The 6,870-nt window shown below is 31.6% G+C and overlaps 1 long non-coding RNA gene across 1 annotated transcript; it reads right to left on the bottom strand.

Annotated features, from left to right (window-relative positions):
• Positions 1-1,719: 1,719 nt before the first annotated feature.
• Positions 1,720-5,762, bottom strand: LOC141564919 (uncharacterized). The gene is made up of 3 exons (XR_012488808.1): positions 5,688-5,762; positions 3,113-3,204; positions 1,720-1,765 (listed from the first exon to the last, which is right to left on the bottom strand). It is a non-coding gene; the product is annotated as an uncharacterized LOC141564919 (long non-coding RNA).
• Positions 5,763-6,870: the final 1,108 nt, after the last annotated feature.

The following is a 6,870-nucleotide window of genomic DNA, read 5'->3' as shown; positions in this document are numbered from 1 at the left end:
CTTGACATGATTTGGCTTAATTAAATCTTATGTTAATCTCTTTGCAATCTCTTTTGTCCCCTCAATGATTTCTTACCAGTTTGTGTAATCATGCTAAAGACTTATAATCTTCCAACACACTAATTTTGCAAATTAATTTTTATTCTAAACTGGTATTGCCTTTTTTTAATAAGGGAATCATGTCTGGAAAAAATTCCATTTTTTTTTTTCTTCTTCATCAAAGCTATTGCTTAGTATCATTTAACTTTTATAGGAAATAGAAGTAGTACATGTTATCTTTTATTCATGTCGTTTCAAGAAGGGTTGGTATTCATTAAGTGTTTTATTAGTTTAATATGAAAATGTTTCTAGGTATATCAATAATAATAATAATAATAATAATAATAATAATAATAATAATAATAATAATAATAATAACTCATGATTTTTATTTAGCTCAATTTTTAAAAACTGCTAATTTTTATGATTGATAGAATTGCCAGCTACCAAAGTAAATTCCAATTTTATGAGTAATTGTACAATAACTTGAGAATGTGAGCTTTTATATAATATTTTTTCAGCATGCTGTCTTATCATGTTTTTTTTTTTTTTTTCTTGTAGAGGATCTTAAGTGATTATAAGTAAACTGACATATCACAAGTTGTTCTTTCAAAGACAGTCATTGTTCTCCCCCAAGATTCTTCAATATGAATTTCATACCTCAATAATCACTTGCAATATCTAGTTCACATATTTCCTGTCAAATGGTAGCTATAGCTAATTAGACTCTCTGCTACAGGTATACTTTTCATCTTAATATATAATTCTCTTTAGAATTTCTGCTCATAAATATGTCATAGCTAAAGATTCTTAATAGCATGATTAGAATTTATTTCATCATCTTGAATATGTGTTGTAATAACTTTAAAATATGTTAAAATCAACAAATGAAAATAATTTAATTAAAACACAAAATAAAACCAATATACCCACCATAATTGGAAGCAATCTTGGACAAATATTTCGTACTCAAGAGAATTTAGTGAAAAGTTTGGAGTGAAATCAATAAGTCCCTGAAGAAGTATAGAGAAGTCATTAGATGCTGCTGATATAATTTCAGAGAATCAGTGACAACCTCTATCTTATAACTAGGATCATTACCTGATGCTACTAGTATTGGATAATGAGGCAACCTGGGAAGATTTCCCTTCATCTCTAAGTAACTTCAGGGCTATTTCTAGTTAGAGTGCTAAGGACTGGGACATGTTTTTTCTGAGTATTTATAGACCTGTAACATTAGATGAGAACTGATTTGGATGTTGCCTCTACACAGGAATAAATCTCTACTATCTCTCCAAACCTTACAATTCCCTGAGATCATTCCTTAATGATCTTTATGATCCTATCATGTAGATCATTTTTTTAAATTTTATTTCTCCAACATCCATAAAAGTGATTTTGAACACAAGATTCTGTAAAATTAAATATCACTGAAGAAAATAAAATGGGGTCCCAGTTATGTAGGTCTTTCTAAAGCTTCTTGCAATGATTTTTACAGTTATTTGCCTTGTGAAGTCTAAGGGAGATATATCATATAATAATTGCCAATACAGGGAATAATTTAGAAAACTTTTTAAAGAGTTAGTCAGTCCACCAGCACTTATTAAGTACTTAGTACTTACCTTGTTCTGTGGTATGCATTGGGGATTTAAAAAAAAAAAAAGCAAGAACATCACTTACCTTCAAGGAGCTCATTATTCTTATGCTTGAGACAACGTGCAAATATCTATATACAACAGGAAATATACAACAGGATATATTAATCTCAGAGGGAAGTCATTAGTGGTTTCTGCTCCAATTGAACCAAAATGGCATCACTATGTGTGAATTTAGGTAGAGTTTTTCCAGCTTTGGCTGATCAATACAAACTTGGGATGATCTATGGCAGATTGGGCATAAATCATCTATATGAACACCTGGAATATAGATATTCCAAATTTTGTGTATCTCATTCATCTTTTTAGCTATTGCAATTCTTCTACTTTGCTTATAGAGTTTATGTGATAAAGACTGTCTTTGATTTAAGTATGATATATATACATACATATATATATATACATATATATGTATATATATACACACACACACACACACACACACACACACACACACACACACACACACATACTATGATATTCCATTGTCCATCTCTGTAAAGGCAATGGAAATAGGTTGTTCTGTGAGAAGGCACTCTGTCTTTGTCTTGGTCTTTATCTTGGTTGCTGTCTTGGTTTCTCTCTTTCTCTGTCTCTCTGTCTCTGTCTCTCTGTCTCTCTGTCTCTCTGTCTCTCTGTCTCTCTCTCTCTCTCTCTCTCTCTCTCAATTAATTTTAGCAAGATTCTTGCCAAAGTGCTCTTTAAAGTCTGATCCTTCACCTGGAAACCTGGAAGATTATAGTCAACTACCTGAAAGCCAGTATGGCTTCAAAAATGCCATAAGAACACTCAATATGGTGTTTGCTGTCTAACAAACATCAGGAGAAATGCAAAGTTCTTTATATAATGGTAATCTCTTTAACCAATTCATTTAAATCTCTCAATTGTAAAGGATTATTGATGATCACAACAAAATTTAGTGATATGGTGTAGAAGTCATCAGTGTTGTATAGCAATTTCATGATGGAATGCTTGCAAGGGTTATGTATAATATACAATGTTTTCATTCTTTCCCAGTCATCAATGGAGAAAAATAGTGATGGGTGTCTTTTCTCAAGATTTTGACATAATATTTTTAGCAGTGTTGTTGGTTTCTTTAGACTAGGATTAAAAAGGCATCAAATTTGGCTAGCCCGTTGAAAGTAAATTATTTAACTCAAAAAGGAAACAAACCAAGACTAAAGTGGAGAAAGTGTTAAATGTGTGACTTTTTGTTCACATAATTGAGCATTCAGTGTAACCTGTGATGTTGAGAAGAAACAAATTATGGATTGATTCTCTGCATCATGTGCTAACTATGGCCTAAAAATCAATACCAAGAAAGGTTTTACATCAGCCAAGGACCATACCAAACATATGGAAAACCATTCATTAAAGCAAATATAGAAATTTTGAATTCTGTGTGTAAATTCACTTACCTTGGCAGTATATTTTCCATTGATGTACAAAGATGATGTAGGTAATGAGGATGAATCACTTGTTACCATAGCTAGCTAGCTGTTTGGGAAGACTCCAAAAGAAAGCAAGGGAAAAAAGAGATTTTAGGCCATCTACCAAACTGAAAGTCTAAAGAGCCATTGTGCTGACTTCATTGCCATATATCTATGAAATATAGATGGTATATAAGTGTCAAGTTGAGAAACTGAATGACTTCCACCTTAATTTTCTTAGGAATATTCTGAAGATTATCTTGCAAGAAAAGGTACTAGATAATGAGTTCCTTTCTTCTTCTCAACTGCCAAGCATTGAAACATTATCATAGAGACCACAATTATCATGGATTTGCCTTGTTGTTCAAATGCTAAAATACGTTTGTCAAGAGAACTTTGTTTTAGAGAACTCATGCAAGGGAAACTTTCATATGGGATCATAAGAAATAATATAAGTATATTCTCAAATCTCCCCGAAGAAATTTGGAATCGTATGTGAGATATGGGAGACAGTTGAACAGGAACATACAGCATATTTTGCTCATATTAAAGATGGGGTCATGTTCTATGAGCAAATCCTTGATCAATCCAGTTTCCTGCGATTTGAGACTGAAAGAAGTTTTGAATTTAGAAGATGGGACTGTGCTCTATAGAGTCTGAATTAAGCTATAAAGCTAATGCCTTTCTCCTTTACAGAAATTAAGTTGATATATGGGGGAAGATTAAGCCCCCCCATATTTATTTGTAATTATATTTAATGTAAATATATCTTTACAAAATTTAATTTAATTTTTAAGTGGTTAAATGGAACAGGGGTATAGGGGAACACCCCTTACAATGGAGGGAAAATAATCTTTGATGTCTAGAACAAATAACAGAGAGGATAAACACCTACAAAAGCTTTGAAGGTACTTGAAGAATAATAGGGTTAAAAGTGAGATTTTTTTTTTTTTTTATGAAGTAAGGACCAAGGAATTTGTGTTATATATGACAAATAAAAATTACTCAATTATCCTGGAAGATAAACTGCTGAAGATCTATGCACAAACTGAAAACAACAAAAACTATTTCTTACAAAATAACTATATATATTTAATTGGAAATAAAATGGTTCTTTTGGCAATCAGTAAGATATGAAAAATTATAATGGATAAATGTGATCAGATACAAAGCAACAAATTTTAGATTCTTTAAATAGGAAATTTTTTACTTATTTCTATCCATGACAGATGGATGAAAATTCTTAAATATATGTCTGTATGCAAAACAGGTAAATTTTTCCATGTATCACTTATTTGTTATGGTATCATTCAAATATTACAATCCAATTTTTACTAAAATAAATAAATTATGTGGTTTACTTAATTTTTAATATAATTCACTTGTGATTTTTATATTTCATGCAATGCTTAATGTAACCACATAATTTTTTTTTATTTATTTTTATTATTTTGCTGAGACAATTGGGGTTAAGTGACTTGCTCAGATCATCCATCTAAGAAGTCTTAAGTGTCTGAGGCCAGTTTTAAACTCAGGAATTCCTGATTTCAGAACTGAACTACATAATTTTTATCATTCACTCTTTAAGAATAAACAATATTTTAGGTCCATGAATGCTTATTTAAACTTTACCTTTTGACAAAATAAAATTTTCTTTTTTTCAGCATTAGAACTACCTCACTACTCCTGCCATGGACCACTACTCACCCCCCCCCCCCATCTTTACCACATCTGGTAGCAACATCTAAGCCTTCTGGGAGAAGAGCAACCATTTTTCTTCACATAACTAAAGCCATAGCAGAATGTTATCTGAGCTACTGCTGTCGACCAGAATGATTCCACATAATTTCTGAAGCAAAAAGTGTCTTCTTTCAATTTTAGCAATAACTGTCCCCTCTCAACTCTTTGGCACTCACTGCACATTACAACCAGACTACAAATAAAAAAATAATATTCAGGAGGATATCTAAGACAAAATATCAATATTCTACTTTCAACATGAAAATCTCTCCAAACTTGTCCAGACTAGTTCTTGAAAGAATTTAAACCGTCACTGGTGCAATACTCAAAGAATTTCAAAGATTATTAGGCTAGCAGAGCATTTCAGAGAACAGTAAAATGCTTTCAGAATGGGAAAGGGCAGGATAGAGCAAAGGTAATTCTTACTTTTCTTATTATCATCAGCATTATCATTACCTTATCATCATCACATCATTTTCTTCTTTTCAGATAGAAATCAGATACAAGTGTTATTTGCACAAGTCACTATCCTTCCAAATTTTTATCTTGTCATTTTATGGCCTGTTATACAATTATATAAAATTGCTATTTTTTTTTAAAGTTGAATAAGTTTAATATTTAAGCTAATCTTTTGGAGATTTGTTGAAATCAGGCTTAGTACAATTCCAATGAGACAATAGAAAAGAGAGGGAAAGGGAATAAACACATATTTATTAAGGACATACTATGTGTCAGACACTTTCCTAAACACTCCCAAAATACTAACACATTTTGACCCGACCTGCGGGTCTAGAACTAGGGGGGTCTGAAGCCCCGTGCCAACCTGTAAGCAAAATGCTGGTAAGGCTACAACCTGGGAATGGGTGAAGAAAGAAAGAGGCGGAGACGATTCTGTGTTAGGCAGAAAGGCTCGTTTATTAGAGGGAAATACAAGGTTTTTATATGTTTCCAGAGTATAGGTTTGAAAAAACAATTCTGTGACTACGTGACTAGGGGAATTTTTGCTAGTTAGGAAACATCTGTGGCGGATCTTATAATATCCTATGGCAGGATATTTAAGAAAGAATGGTTTATTGTTATATCTGGGTCTTTATGACCGAGGTAGGATGTTCCCATGCTTTGTTGAGTAAGCAGGATGTTTGTTAATTTAGGGTATAGGGCTTCAGCATGGGGCCCCAGCAACATTTGATTTTCACAACTCTGGAGATAACAACCACTACTATTCCCTTTTTATAGTTGAAAAAAGTGAGGAAAATAGAGGTTAAGTGACTTGACCAGAATCACAAAGCTAAGAAATATTTGGGGTTGGATATATTCATGTCATTCAGATTTCAGATCAAGTTCTCTTATTGACTGAAACACTTAGCTGCCTCTAGGATGATATAAACTTCATTATGATCTCATATAAATTTCATCTATTTTACTAGTAATATTCTGAAATATTTTTGTTTCATTTATTTTGAAGATTATGAGTATTTCACATGGTGACATATTTAAAATGTTTTTTAATGTTCTCTGTATCAATGTTATGTCTGTTCAACTTTACACAACAGTTCTATCAGTATTTGTTTAAAAATAGGATAATTTTTTGATAGAGATCTCCATTATATCTTTGAATTTTTATTAGAAGTATAGATATTTATTACCTGTAAGTCTATGAAAGAGTTAGCATAACATGTGTAATTATGTTCATCAGGCTTTGTCTTGAAATATTTTTTAAGGGACAAGACATAATAAATATTTTATCCTATTTTTTAAACGATTTAATCATTTTCCTGCATGGTCGACATTGATCAATAGAGTTTATTACTTTTCATTCCTAAATTTATGAATACATTATTCTATGATTCCATGTGTGATAAAATTTTTGATGTGATAAAACATCCTATTATAAATCTGCACAGTTTTGACTTTGTTCTGATATCACCCAAAATTCCCTTCTACATTAGGATGTAATCAAAGTAGGACATCTTGGTCATCCCTATTGCATTTGAAGAAAACTTAAT

This window comes from Sminthopsis crassicaudata, chromosome 3, assembly GCF_048593235.1.
Source record: "Sminthopsis crassicaudata isolate SCR6 chromosome 3, ASM4859323v1, whole genome shotgun sequence".
Lineage (NCBI taxonomy): Eukaryota > Metazoa > Chordata > Mammalia > Dasyuromorphia > Dasyuridae > Sminthopsis > Sminthopsis crassicaudata.
Note: the sequence above shows the minus strand (reverse complement) of the source record. Positions and strands in the feature narration are given on the sequence as shown.